General features: G+C 32.8%; 1 long non-coding RNA gene across 1 annotated transcript in view; it reads right to left on the reverse strand.

Moving 5' to 3' along the window:
* The window catches only part of LOC114579241, an 86,063-nt gene extending 72,864 nt beyond the window's left edge, over positions 1 to 13,199 (reverse strand). Inside the window, exon 1 of the long non-coding RNA XR_003700146.1 lies at positions 13,069 to 13,199. This is a non-coding gene — a long non-coding RNA (uncharacterized LOC114579241). The remainder of the gene's footprint in view (positions 1 to 13,068) is intronic.
* Positions 13,200 to 13,787: the final 588 nt, after the last annotated feature.

Genomic DNA, 13,787 nt, shown 5'->3' on the forward strand with positions numbered 1-13,787 from the left:
TTTGATTTCCACTTATGTTGATCTAGCTCTTTGATGGTTAGTTGGGTATTTATTTGCATTCCGACCTACATCTTTCTTCTCAAAACTCTGATAAGTTGTAAGGTGTTATTGCGTCGTGCTTTATTTTAAGTTCTAAGGTATTTTTGTGTCCTGTTTTATTGAATGTTGAAGAATTGTTGTGTCATAATTTATTGTAAGCTGTAAGGACTTGTTGTGTCCTGTTTAATGTGAGTTTGAAGAAGTCGTGTTCTAAGGTTTTGTTTGTTTATGTTTTATGGAAGAAAGTATTTTGTTTGCGATCTTAGTTATTTTTAGATTGCATTAATTTGGTATAAGAGATTTACGTTGTCGGATAAGTCTTCATTTCTCATAAAAAAAATGAATAATCAAAATAATCAGCAAGCGGATTGGCAATATATGTTTATGCAACAAATAGTTAACCTACAACAACAAATTGAAGAAATTACTAATATCCTGGCTGCACTAAATCTAAAAGGTAAATCTATTTTGAAACAAAATGTGGGATCTAATAAGGTGACATCTATATTCCAACGAGCATATTCTAGCTGTCTGCAAAACATTGAAGTATTGTTGTGTCTTATTTTATTGAACATTGAAGTATTGTTGTGTCATGTTTTATTGCAAGTTGTAAGGACTTATTTTATCATATTTAATGTGAGTTTGAAATTGTTGTGTTCTAAGATTTTATTTGTTTATGTTTTATGGAAGGAAGTCTTTTGTTTGCGATATTAGTTATTTTTAAATTGCATCAATAAGATATCAGAGATTTAGAATGTCATGAAAGTCTTTCATTATCTTAAAAAAGAAAAAAATTGGATAGTCAAAATAATCAACAAGCGGATTGGCAATATATGTTTATGCAACAAATGGTTAACCTACAATAACAAAGGGAAGAAATGACTCCCTACTGCACTAAATCCAAAAGGCAAATATATTTTAAAACAAAATGTGGGATACAATAAGGTGATATGTATATTCCAAAGAACAAATTCTATTTGTCTGCAAAACTCAATTTGGAGAATGTTTACTGATGACATTGGTTCTTCAATTAAACCTAATTCAGTTCAAAATGTTTGTAGTAAGTTGCCATATTTTCCTTCTATGAAGCATCATCCGCAAAATAAAGAAATACAGCCAGGCTATGCTCATCAAGATGCTCAATTTATCATTTATCCAGTCAATGATATTGTGAATAAATTTGAGACTCAAAAAGCAAACAAAGTTGAAGTCTTAGATAGGTTGATAGCAAGTGAGAATCGATGTATTAAAAGAAAGAGTGAGGTGCAAACACCCTGGCAAAGAGATGCATGACCGTGAAAGGCACAATGGAGAAGTTTCTATTCTTGAAAGGTGATCTGATGAGGCGACATTGCAGTATGTTCATCAAGCTCTCTACTGCAAAAAGCCACTGAATGAAGTAAACATAGAAGAAGAGAATGTGAGGCAGTCAAAAGAATTTCAATTGGGGACAACGAGATTGATAAAACCTTCATAGCTCATCAAAATATTGAGGGGAAGATGCAGCTTATAGAGGAGGAACAACTTGAATTGATGAATCTGACTGCGTTAAGCAAATGTTTATCATCCAATATTTTCCTTGACAATAATACATTGGTTAGCAATATTCAATCAAAAGATGTTGAACTTTTTGAAAGAATTGGTTTAATCACATACCATGTAAAGCCTTATTTTGAGAAAAATCCTCCCATTATTGAGAAGATATTAACAGAAACTGCTAAAAGCATATAGTTGTGTAGGACATTGCTCCTTATTATTCCTGATGATGTTGTGGATATTTGTACTACTCAAATAAGTCATGGAGTGCACCGACCACTCATAATTAAATGGAATGAACATCGACCTGACTGACAGTTGATGATGAGGAGTTGCAGATTTGTCATTCTGATATCTACCAGCAGATAACTAAAGCATTCTCATCAGGACATGAGATTCTTCCACTATGGGAGAATTGATGGTATCATGTTTTATCATTTTATGTCTTTTATTTTATTTATTTTTTTTCCTTATGTATTTGGATTCTATATAAATTTATTTTGTATGGCCGTATGAAGGAAAACAACCCATTATAATGCTTGGATTTAGTGTTCTTAAGAAGTTTCATTCCTTTTGCGAGCTATCTTCTTCTAACTTACTATTTCTATTTTGTCTAACTGTTCTATCTAATCTTGAGAAATCGTGCAAGTCCCTATTGCATTCATTTAAAAGCATTATAGTCCTGCATCAAATCTTCTCCACATGATTTCTCTTCAACATGTATCTTTCTCTCCAAATATTGCAAGTGTAAGATGTTGGTGTATTCCATTTGTTGGTATTTGTCGGAGGCGCGTCGACTTCAGCTGGATCCTAAACTCTGTGGCTAGCCACTAGTTTGATTTTTCCTTTGAGTATCATTCTCTATTTTCGTGATTTGCATGTGAGGTGACCTTACAAGTTGTTCTAAGAGTATTTTAATTTAGTTGTTTGGTTATTTTGTGTCTTCTTATCAATTTTCTAAGCTTTGTTTCCTACTAAATTTTCAATATTTGTTTATGTTTATATTATATTAAAAGGGGGCGTTGTCAATTGCATATCATGTAAAGCCTTATTTTGAGAAAAATCCTTTTATTATTAAGAAGATATTAACATTTGCTGCTAAAAGCATATAGATGTGTGGGACTTTGCCCTTACTGTTGCCGGGTAATGGGTCTTACAACCAAGTTCTTATAAACAAGGCTACCCATGAATTTTAATTTCATTATTTGAGTGAACTGTGGTTGTTCGTACAATGACTGGAGATTTGTTCTGTACATGTTTAAGTTGGGTTGAGTTTGTGATTTTGATACTTCGAAGTTTTGACACTGCATTAGTGTTTTAGTTATTCTGAGCTCATAGTCTTTTTCGTACTACAGTAGTCCACTACTCTACCTATTTTTTCAATGTTGTTGCTCTACCAGCTTTTTCGTACTTAGATTTTCTTGCTTTTTAGTACTTTATTCTACCTGCAGTAGTTATATTTATTATTTTCTAGCATTAATTTAATTTATTTATGATGCACTGATTCTTGTTTGCTTGTTTGCAGGTACGTGATACTTGCAGCAGTTCAGGGAGCTCGCAGTTAGTTGCAGGAGCTAGTACATGATGGATCTTGGGGTGATATCAGAGTATTGCTTTGTACTTATTTGAGTTGGTAAAGTTATTTGTTTGGAGAGTTGTAGAGTTTATGAAGGATTGTGTTGAGAGCTTGTATATGTCTGATTAGTAGAAATATTATTTCTCTTCCTATATTTTCTTTTACGCTTAACTAATTAATCAATTAGCTAAAAATCATCTTGTTAATTATATTAATTTCAATTCTTAAAACCCTCATACTTTAAAACTCTCAAAATTTAAAGCTCTCGTATTTTAAAAAAATCATTTAAAATGCTCCTTTGAAACTTTCAAATTTAAAAAAAAAATCTCTTGTATTTTAAAATTAACCTATTAATTTTAATTGATTAGTTTTGAAATGATTTATCACAATCTTTGCTACCTCAATAACTAAATGAATAGAGGTGATGTTTTGACAATTAGAGACTTAAAATGTTTCAAAGGGAAATAGTATTTGAAATGCCACAACAATTCAAAGTCTTCTACTCAATGTTACTTGTGTTAGAATTTTTTTAAAGAGAGATATATTTTATAGACATTAAAGACAATTTCATTTAGAGACATTCAAGGCATCTCAAGAATAGTCTTTAGGCTAAAACAATAGCCAACAAATTCTCACTTATGCTGAGTGACATTTGGGAGAGCAATGTAGGATAAAAATAAATGAGAGAAAATTCCCGCCCCTTTGTCTTATAGAAAATTTTTAAGGTAGGCTCTTAGTAGCAATTCAAATGATGATTGCACAAATCCTTAAAAAAGAAGAAATATTTAGATTAGAGGAACAGGAGGAAAATGAGCGTTTGTAATTTATAAAATCACATACATTTGACAATTCAATTAATCATTAATTCTAATCAATTAATTTTATTAAATGTTAATTAACTAAATTAGATAATTGAAAATTAATTTTGACATTTTAATTGAAGCTGAATTGCTCTTTAGATTTTTGAGGCAATTTCGGTAGCCTCCCGGTATCCCCTCCCACTGAGGGAGAAATTGGGACGGCATTTGTCGAAATTTCTTCCTATCCAGACCTAAGGTCGACGGCGTAGGGTCTTTGAATTTAAATTATCACGCTAGGATCTAAGATCGACTGCGTTGGTTCTTCGAATTTAAATCATCCGCCCAGATCTATAAGATCATGACACCGATCTTCAATTTCAAACCATCCCGGCCGGACCTAAGGTACAATGACCCGGGATCTTCAACACTTCTAAAAAATCTTATTTTCTTCTTTATTATTTTTTTATCTTATATATAATATCATATGTTAAGAAAGGTAGGGGTAGACCTAAAAAGACTTGGTTAGAAAATATTAGGAATGACCTTTCTTTATTAGATTTAAACGAGAATTTGACTTTTAATAGGACACAATGGAGAAAAAGGATTCATGTAGCCGACCCCACGATGTGGGATAAAGGCTTGATGTTGTTGTTGTTGTATATATAATATCATATTATTTTTAATTATATTTATATATGACAATTATATCATATATTAAAATATAATATATAACATTATATTATTATATATTATATATAATATAAGAGAGAGGGAGAGAAGATTTAGGTCGAGTCTGTTCAAACATTTGCATCCGATCGAACGAGCATAGTCGAACAATAACAGAGGAACCAAAGTGGCCACAGTGCCATCTCTCTGCACCTCGTTAAATTCAGCAGAATGAGTTTTATGCACGCATTAAATCCCGGCAATGGGTAAATCCCTCGGTTCGGTGGTTTTATGGGATTTGGCCGAAGAAGCGCACAAAGGGTATAAAGTTACCTTCACAACCAGACAGCTCATGTTGTTATTTCCAATCAAAATGTTGTAACTTCCAATTCGACAGGAAGGGAAATTCTTCAAAGGAGCAAAGTCGGACAACCACGGAGGAGCCGCAGAAGCAACGCGTGCAATCGCTACACCTCCTGTGAAGTGACAAAGCCGAACGACAACAAGGGGCAGAGGAAGCGTCACGTACAACCTCTACACTAAGTGAATTAATTCCTTATTACATGGGTTAATTTAATAGGCTTTGATTGGTTGTTTGAGCGACACAATTAAGTAATTCGTGACCATTTCCCGCTTTCTCCTATATATGGGTTGTTTTGTTGTTGGAAGAGGTCGGTTGTTATTGTTGCCGGTGTAATTGCACTAAAGTCTGCGGGTTATTTTGCTTGAGAGCAATCTTCTTCTACCTTACTTTTTCTATTTTGTCTCGGTCTTCTATCCAATCTTCTTTTCATGGTTTTCCTTCCACCTATATCTTTTTTCTCCAAATATTGTGATTGTAAGGTGTTGTTGTGCCCCGTTTGTTGAAATTTGCCGAAGGCGCGCCGACTTGAACTGGATCATAATTTCTATGATGAACCGCTGGTTTGACTTTTCCTTTGAGCGTCATTCTCTATTTTTTTGACCTTACAAGGTTGTTCTGAGGGTTTTTAATTTAGTTGTTTGGTTATTTTGTATGTCGTCATATCCATTTTCTATATTTTGTTTCATACTTAGTTTCCTATTTGTGTATGTTTATATTATATTGAAAGGGGGTGTTGTCAATTGCATTTCTAGTGTTTTACTTGCATTCCTACCTGCATCTTTCTCCTTAAAACTTTGATAAGTTGTAAGGTATCATTGCGTCGTATTTTATTTTAAGTTTTAAGGTATTTTTGTGTCCTGTTTTATTAAATGTTTAAGTGTTGTTGTATCATATTTTATCATAAGTTGTAAGGACTTTTTGTGCACTATTTAATGTGAGTTCGAAGTGGCTGTGTTTTAAGATTTTATTTGTTTATGTTTTGTAGAAGAAATATTTTGTTTGCGATCATAACTATTTTTATATTGCATCAATTTGGCATCAGAGATTTAGATTGTCAGGCAAGTCTTCCTTTCTCTTAAAAAAATGCATAGTCAAAATAATTAACAAACAGTTTGACAATATATGTTTATGCAGCAAATAGTTAACCTACAACAACAAATGGAAGAAATGACTAATACCCTAACTGCACTAAATCCAAAAGGCAAATCTATTTTAAAACAAAATACGGGATTCAATAAGGTGACATCTATATTCCAACAAGCAGATTCTAGTTGTCTGCAAAACTAACTTTGGAGAATGCTTATTGATGAAGTTGGTTCTTCAATTAATCATGATTAAGTTCATAATGTTGATATTAAGTTGCCATATTTTCCTTCTGGGAAACAACATCCCAAAAAAAAATAGAAATACAGCCAGTCTATGCACTTCAAGATGCACAGTTTATCATTTATCCAGTCGATGATATTGTTGATAAATTTGAGACTCAAACAGTAGACAAAGTTGAAGTCTTAGATAGTGGTAGCATGTGAGAAACGATGTATTAAAAAAAATGAGGTGCAAAAACAGACTGTCAAAGAGATTCATGACAGTGAAAGGCACAATGGAAAATATGCTTATTTTGGAAAGCCTATCTGATGAGGTGACGTTGTAGTATGTTGATCAACATGTCTACTGCAAAAGACCGCTAAATGAAGTAAACATAGAAGTAGAGAATGTTAGGCAACCAAAAGAACTATAATTAGGGACAATGGCTATGAAGGAAGCTATTGATAAAACCTTTATAGCTCATCAAAATATTGAAGGGAACATGCAGCTTATAGAGGATGAACAACTTGAATTAATGAATCTAACTGCGTTAAATAAATATTTATTATCCATTATTTTTCATGATAATGATACTTTGATTAGCAGTATTTATCAAAAAATGTTGAAAATTTTGAAAGAGTTGGTTCAATCACATATCTGTAAAGCCTTATTTTGAGAAAAATTATTTTATTATTGATAAGATATTAAAAGGTGCCACTAAAAACATATAGTTGTGTGGGACTTTGCTCCTTACTATTACTGATGATGTTGTAGATATATGTACTACTCAAATAAGACATGGAGTGCACTGACGACTTTTAGTTAAATGGAATGGACATCCCCATAACTGATTGTTAAAGTAGAGGAGTTGCAACTTCATCATCCTGATATCTACCAGCAGATGACTAAAATATTTTCATCAAGGGATGAGATTCTTCCACTATGAGAGAATAGATGGAATAATGCTTTATCATTTTATATCTTTTATTTTATTTCATTTTTTCTTATGTTTTTGGATACTATATAAGTTTATTTTGAATAACTCTAATGATGGAAAAGAACCCGTGATAATGCTTGGATTTGGTGCTTTTAGAAAGTTTCACTCCTTTGGTTTCCACTTGTGTTGATCTAGCTTCTTTGGTAGTTAGTTGTGTATCTATTTTGGATTATTTTGCTTATTGGGCTTGGCCCAACTCTTTCCCTATGCTGGGTATTTTTCTCCATGTTGTTGTCCCATTTTTCCTACTGTTGGCTTTCATTGTGCTGGTTATTTTTGCCCATGCTGTCATACTATTTTTTTCCAATGTTGATGTCCTATTTTTCCCCATGCTACTATCCTATTTTTTCCCTGTTGCTGGCTATTAGGTTTAGACCTTGTTGTTTTCTTATACTAAGTGCATTAACTCATTATATGTGTTAACTTGAGATGCTTCTATTGATTGTTTGGGCAGCATAATTAAGTGAGAAATTTGTGACCATTTTTCTCCATCTCCTCCTATACATATGGGCTATATTTTATTAGAAGGGGTTGATTGTTATTGTTGTTAGGGGTGTCGATATTTTACATGACCTGAAAACCCGACTCAAACTCGGCCCAAAAATTTTGGGTTAGGGTCAACCCGGACCCAAAAATGGTCGAGTTCAGTTCAGGATTTTTAACTCGTTTCAATTTTCGGATCGGGTTCATGTCAACCCGAAAACTCATTTTAGACTCGAATTTGACCCTCTGTGACAAGCAGTTAGCATCAATTTAGGTTTAGCCGTTTAGGCGTTTAGCGATAATGAATAATCTATATTCATTTCATTTCGACTTTTCAAGTCTTCGATTCGACGCTCTGGTCTCAGCTTTTAGCTTTCGCAATTCGCAGTCTTGTCTCGGTCTCTCTGGGTTCCGTCTTGTTGGTTGTTGCCTTCCTCTCCTTCTTCGATTCTTCTTGTCGAATCCTCATCCTCTATCTTAATCTCGTACCTGTAGTTTGTTATGTGCACTCTGTCCCCCTGTGGTATAATCACTTATATTATTATGACTTTTAGAATTTAGATATTAGGTTTATTCACTGTTTTGGTTTTGAAATTTCTCGTCGAATCCTCTATCTTAAGGTTTTGGCTTTTCATTTTGAGGCTTTTTGCATTAAGAATTAAGGGCTTTGGGCCATTGCTATGCTAAATAGCGCATCAATTTTTTCCATTTTTTCTATTTTGATTTTTAGGGCTTCGTATATTTTATGGTTTCTCAATTTACATTTAACAATTATGTTGCTAAAGGGTTATACAAATTTGAGGGTTTTACCGCTTTAGGTTTAGAACCGTAGCACCATTCATGCATCATGGATTTTTTTGGGTTTCGCATAACAAAACTTTTACAGTGTAAAATGGCATTTGTGAACGTGTTTGTCATTTATTTTGAAAAAAAAAAATAAACTCTATTGTTATGGTCAGTGGTGCCCGGTGGGGATTGGGGATAATTGCTGATTGTTGAACATGAAATAGTTGTTCTTTATTTTCCATGCATTTCAATGGCCTATGCAGCAATGAAACATAAGTTGTCTGACGGCCCTGACTATTTAAGAAGAATGGTTTTAGGGATGATAACAAAATTTGAAAAGTACTGGTCGGATTTTAGTGTGATTTTAGCAATAGCAAACATTCTTTATTCATGATACAAGTTTGCATTCATTGAATGGTGCTACATAAGATTGTATGAGGGTGATTGTGTATGAACTTAAAAAGGTAAAAGAAAAATTGTTCGGATTATTTGCAAACAACTCAAAAAGTAGTGGGAATCTTTCATCCAGGGTTGGATCAAGTGCAACTACGAGACATTCTAATGTATCAAGTCACTCTTATCTATTATAATAGTCACAGTTTCTTCAGGTGTTTGTGCTTTTACAATTTTTTTTTCATATATTATATATAGTTACTCTATCTTTCAACCATAACTTTCACAAACAGGACTTTGATTCATTTAACGAAGTCATTATGCCTAAAAAATCATAATTAGAAATATATCTCGATGAACCCAAACTTGATAGGAGAATAGAGCTAGATATATTACAATTTTGGAAAGGCAATCAATATAAGTAGGCTTCTGCAATGACTGGTGACATGTTATGTATTCCCATAACAACAGTGGCCTCCAAAAGTGCCTTCAACAACAGTGGTAGAATTCTAGATCAGTATCGATGTGTACTAAAACATGACATTGTTGATACTTTGGTTTGTACAAAAGATTTGTTGTATGATGATCAAGGTGCAATATTATTCAACCCTTAAATTAATTTATACTACAAGAAAAGTATTTAATCAATGTTTATATTTCTATTTGTTGCAGCTTTACATGACCCTGAACTTTAAGCTATGACGAGGATATTCTAAATTTAATGGTTGAGCAAGTTCAAGAAGAAGTAAGGGAAAGTTCTGTTATTAGATGATAGAAAATTAATGGATTTCGTAAAGACAATTAAGTGAACTATTATTAGAATATCTATTGTTGGCTATCAGCTGCTTGCTAGTTGGTTGTTGTAGTTCCCACTACTTCTGACTTTCTGTTATTTTCTTGTGGCTTATATTGTTATACACTTATGCACAAGTAGCAAAACTGCAGCACCTAAGTAGCAGTTGCAGCATTCCATTTAAATTTATATCCATGGTCTACTTAAATGCTTTTATAAGTTATCGCTCATTTTGATGTATGTTATTTGTGTATGTTCTAGTATATTTGCTATTTGTTTGTAGTGTCTATTTTAGTATTTTAGTGTTATTTGTTGTTGTTGGTTTGTTGGGAACATGAGTCACATTTTTGGATTTTTGGGCCTTTCACAAAACTATTGTTATTTGCGCCTTTGAGGTTTTCCTGAACTCTGTTATGGCTGTTGACCTATTCTAACTGTAATGATGTTGGCCAGTTGGCCTGTCTCTATGGGTTGTGAGCGGTTGATTGTTACTAAAGCTTAAGCAATAATAACAAACCCTCTAAATTGAAAGTGAGAGCCGTTGGGGGTAAATCTAATATACTATTCCATATGGCTTTCATGAAGAACAGATACTCTATTAAGCTTAATGCAAAGTGCAAATTGTTGGATGCCGCCTTGGATGGTAATAGTCTAATAGATAATTAGAATTTAGAAATATCAAATATTCAATATTTGCTCACTTTATATTAATTGTTGAATGAGTTGGAGGGTTTACCTGAGCTATTCATTGAAGCTTTTTAATTGTACTGTCTCATGAATCATAATTTAGAATTATGTATGGTTAAGATTTTTTAAGCTTGTAAGACAATGTCTTTTGCAGTGAATTCAACTTGAAGAGTATGAGTTTGATCTCGTAACTTGATATTTGAGCTTGTAATTTTAGATTATAGAGTTTATAATTTAAGCTTGTAAGTTGTAATTTATGTTATGTAATTGTAATGTACTGTGTTAGGTATTATGTAAAAAAAATTGTAAATTTTTTAATAAAATTTAACTTTTTGCCACTTATCAATTATTAAGAGTATATAGAAGAGTTTTGTAATGCAAATCTGCCATCAAGATGCAAAAAAAAACTGAAGCTATTATATTGCATTTTGGGTCGGGTCCGGATAACCCAAACCCAAACTAGGTCGGGTTCAGGTTCATAAAAGTGACCCGAACCCAGAATCAAGTCGGGTTCAGGTCTGGTAAAAAATTTGGTGGGTCGAAGTCAGGTTGGACCCGAACCCGACCATGAACTAAATTTGATAGCCCAAATTATTGTTGGTGTAATCCACTATCATATATGTTATATATATATATATATATATATATATATATATATCTGTATGTGTGTGTGTGTGTAAATAATAACAAACCTATTAGTCAAAAGCTTTATAATAATTTCATTCAACAAACTGCATAAACTACAATATTTAGAAATATGAATAATATTTGGACAGTCAAATACAAAATTAACTCCATCATGCATTAGTATGTGTGGTTATGTGCATTTGTATACTTTGCTTGTAATTCATACAATCAAATCAGCACATACAATTTACACACAAGCTCGCATATGCAGTCATTAAAAATAGAGTTAATTTTATATTTCACTCTTCAATTGTTATTTTGAACCTATACAGTGCATTAAAAGAAATGTGTCAAGCCTATACATGATTTAGGTATCTTTAATTAAAAGAAATAAGGTCTACAAAATATTGATGGAACTAAATTTGATTTAGGTATTTATTAAATTTATATAATTTCAAAATGATTTTCTTAGACATGAAGCATTACAAATTTTGATTGACATGTATTAGTGAAGCTAAAAAAATAAGTCAAGTAATCTTTTAAGGTATCTTTAATTGATAGTTATTCATGTAGATGAAAAATTATATTGTGTAATTTACATACTAAAAAACACGTATAACTCACACACACACACATGCAAACATATGCAAACAAGCAAACACATTCAAGCAAGATGGAGTAGATTTTTCTATTTTACTCTCCTAATAGTTTTTTTATTCCTAAATGTGTTGAATAAGCAATGTGTTGAATAGAATTATTACAAAGATTTCGATCTTTCATCAGCTATTTTTTACTCTAAAGATATTACACTATTATTTTAATTGTTTCATTTGTGGTTTCATTAAATATTATAAGTATAAATATTTAGTTGATTCGCTAACTAGGGGTGTCAATTAATCACACCACCCAATACCCCGACCCAAAATAATTGGGCTTCGGGTCAACCTGTTTAACAAAATGGTCGGATTTAGTTCCAATTTTTGACCCAATTAAAAAATCAGGTCAACCCACTAACCTGAATTTGACCCAATTTGACCCAAGTCCCCCGCCTAGACACAGTCGGGTTTAATTCCAACATTCGGGTTCGGGTCAACCCGCTAACTCAAATATGACCCAATTTGACCCGAGTCCCCCGCCTAGGCATAATCCCGCACAGCACACAGTCACCAATTGCGCGCAGCTGAGAGCTGGAGATATGAGCGTAGCAATCTTGTGCTTGTCATCACCCGCATTCACACACACATGCACAAAGCCCTAGCAGTCAAGCTAGAATGGCCGAACCCGAAGTCATGCATTCGCACCGCGTGCTCCAACGCCTGCACTAGTGAAAACTGTAGTCCTGCACCCGGCCCTCGCACATTCACACACTCTTGCATCTAAAGTCCTGCTCCCGTGTTGCGTCATACTCTCTCACGCACACGCGATTTTTGTGTCGGGTTGGGTCAATACGGTAACCCGACAAGTCGGGTTCATGTGTTAGTTTTTTACCCGTTTACAAAACTGGGTTAGGTTCGGGTCAACTGAATTGGACCCGGGTGAATTCCGGGTTAAACCTGAACCCGGCCCGAATACCCATTTACCCATGCTGCAAATAAATTAAGATTACATGTTAAAGTGTAAGGGAATTTTATATTGAAAGAAAATTAGTGATAGCTAATTAGCACTCTGAGATTAAAAAAGTGAGATATCAATACTTGATGCTCTATTTTCAAAAGATGTGCTGATGAGAATGTTTTAATATTTATTTTCATTGGATTTGTTGATTTTATATGTTAAAACAGACTTATTTATCATCATGCTTAAGATTATTTACATCAAACTAATTGGATCAAACAAACTAATTAAATTTATCATTCGATCCAATTGAATTAATTCATTAATCAAATTAAACTAATAAATATTTTAAGATGTGGTTCAACAAAAAAACATGCGTTGGCGTGATCAAATGAATAAATATAAATCAAGTGAAAAGAAAATTATAAAGCCAAAAAAAATTAAAAACCGCATCATGCATACCTTTTAAATACCATCACTGCCATATGTAATATCAAAATACCTAGCTCAAGTTACTAGTCAATGCTACAAAATTGTAGTATCTATCTCATCAGCCTTCATCATCACTATTTGTTGCTTGATCTTGTCTTGAAGTTTGACACCTTTTAAAATTTATCAAAAAAGAAAGAGATAAGAAGTGTCCATAAGATTATTTGCAATAAGAAACTTACTAGCTTCCAAGCATATGATATAAATACGACTTCATTGCAAGGAAAATTTAAGCATGGTAATAATTGATAAAATAAAATTGTAAGATAGAATCGATTAATCTTCTAAACAAAATATAAAAAAAGCTAGGAAACATGTTAGAGCTACATTTCACTTAAGAAAAGTAAGCAAAAAAAGGGCTAAATCTATTACAAAATTAAACTACCAGGGCTTGTAATTCATTAGAAAGCATCAACATGATATCATATTACTAAAAACGTGCTTTTACTATGCCAATAAAAGATAAGAAATTCAAGGCATATTTTACGCATATATAAACCATGTTAAAAAGGTCATCAGTAACAAAATTTTGGTCCACTTTGTAAACAATATCAAGTAAGGAATTACATATGATGAGGATATTCATGCTTGTTAGTTGGCATTATGATATTTGATAAGTGCTACATGAAAACTTTTAGTTTTTTTCTCCAATAAATTCATTAATGGGTGTTGTTTTGATGTTGATTTCCTTA

This window comes from Dendrobium catenatum, unplaced genomic scaffold (genome assembly GCF_001605985.2).
Source record: "Dendrobium catenatum unplaced genomic scaffold, ASM160598v2 fragScaff_scaffold_243, whole genome shotgun sequence".
Taxonomy (NCBI): Eukaryota; Viridiplantae; Streptophyta; class Magnoliopsida; order Asparagales; family Orchidaceae; genus Dendrobium; species Dendrobium catenatum.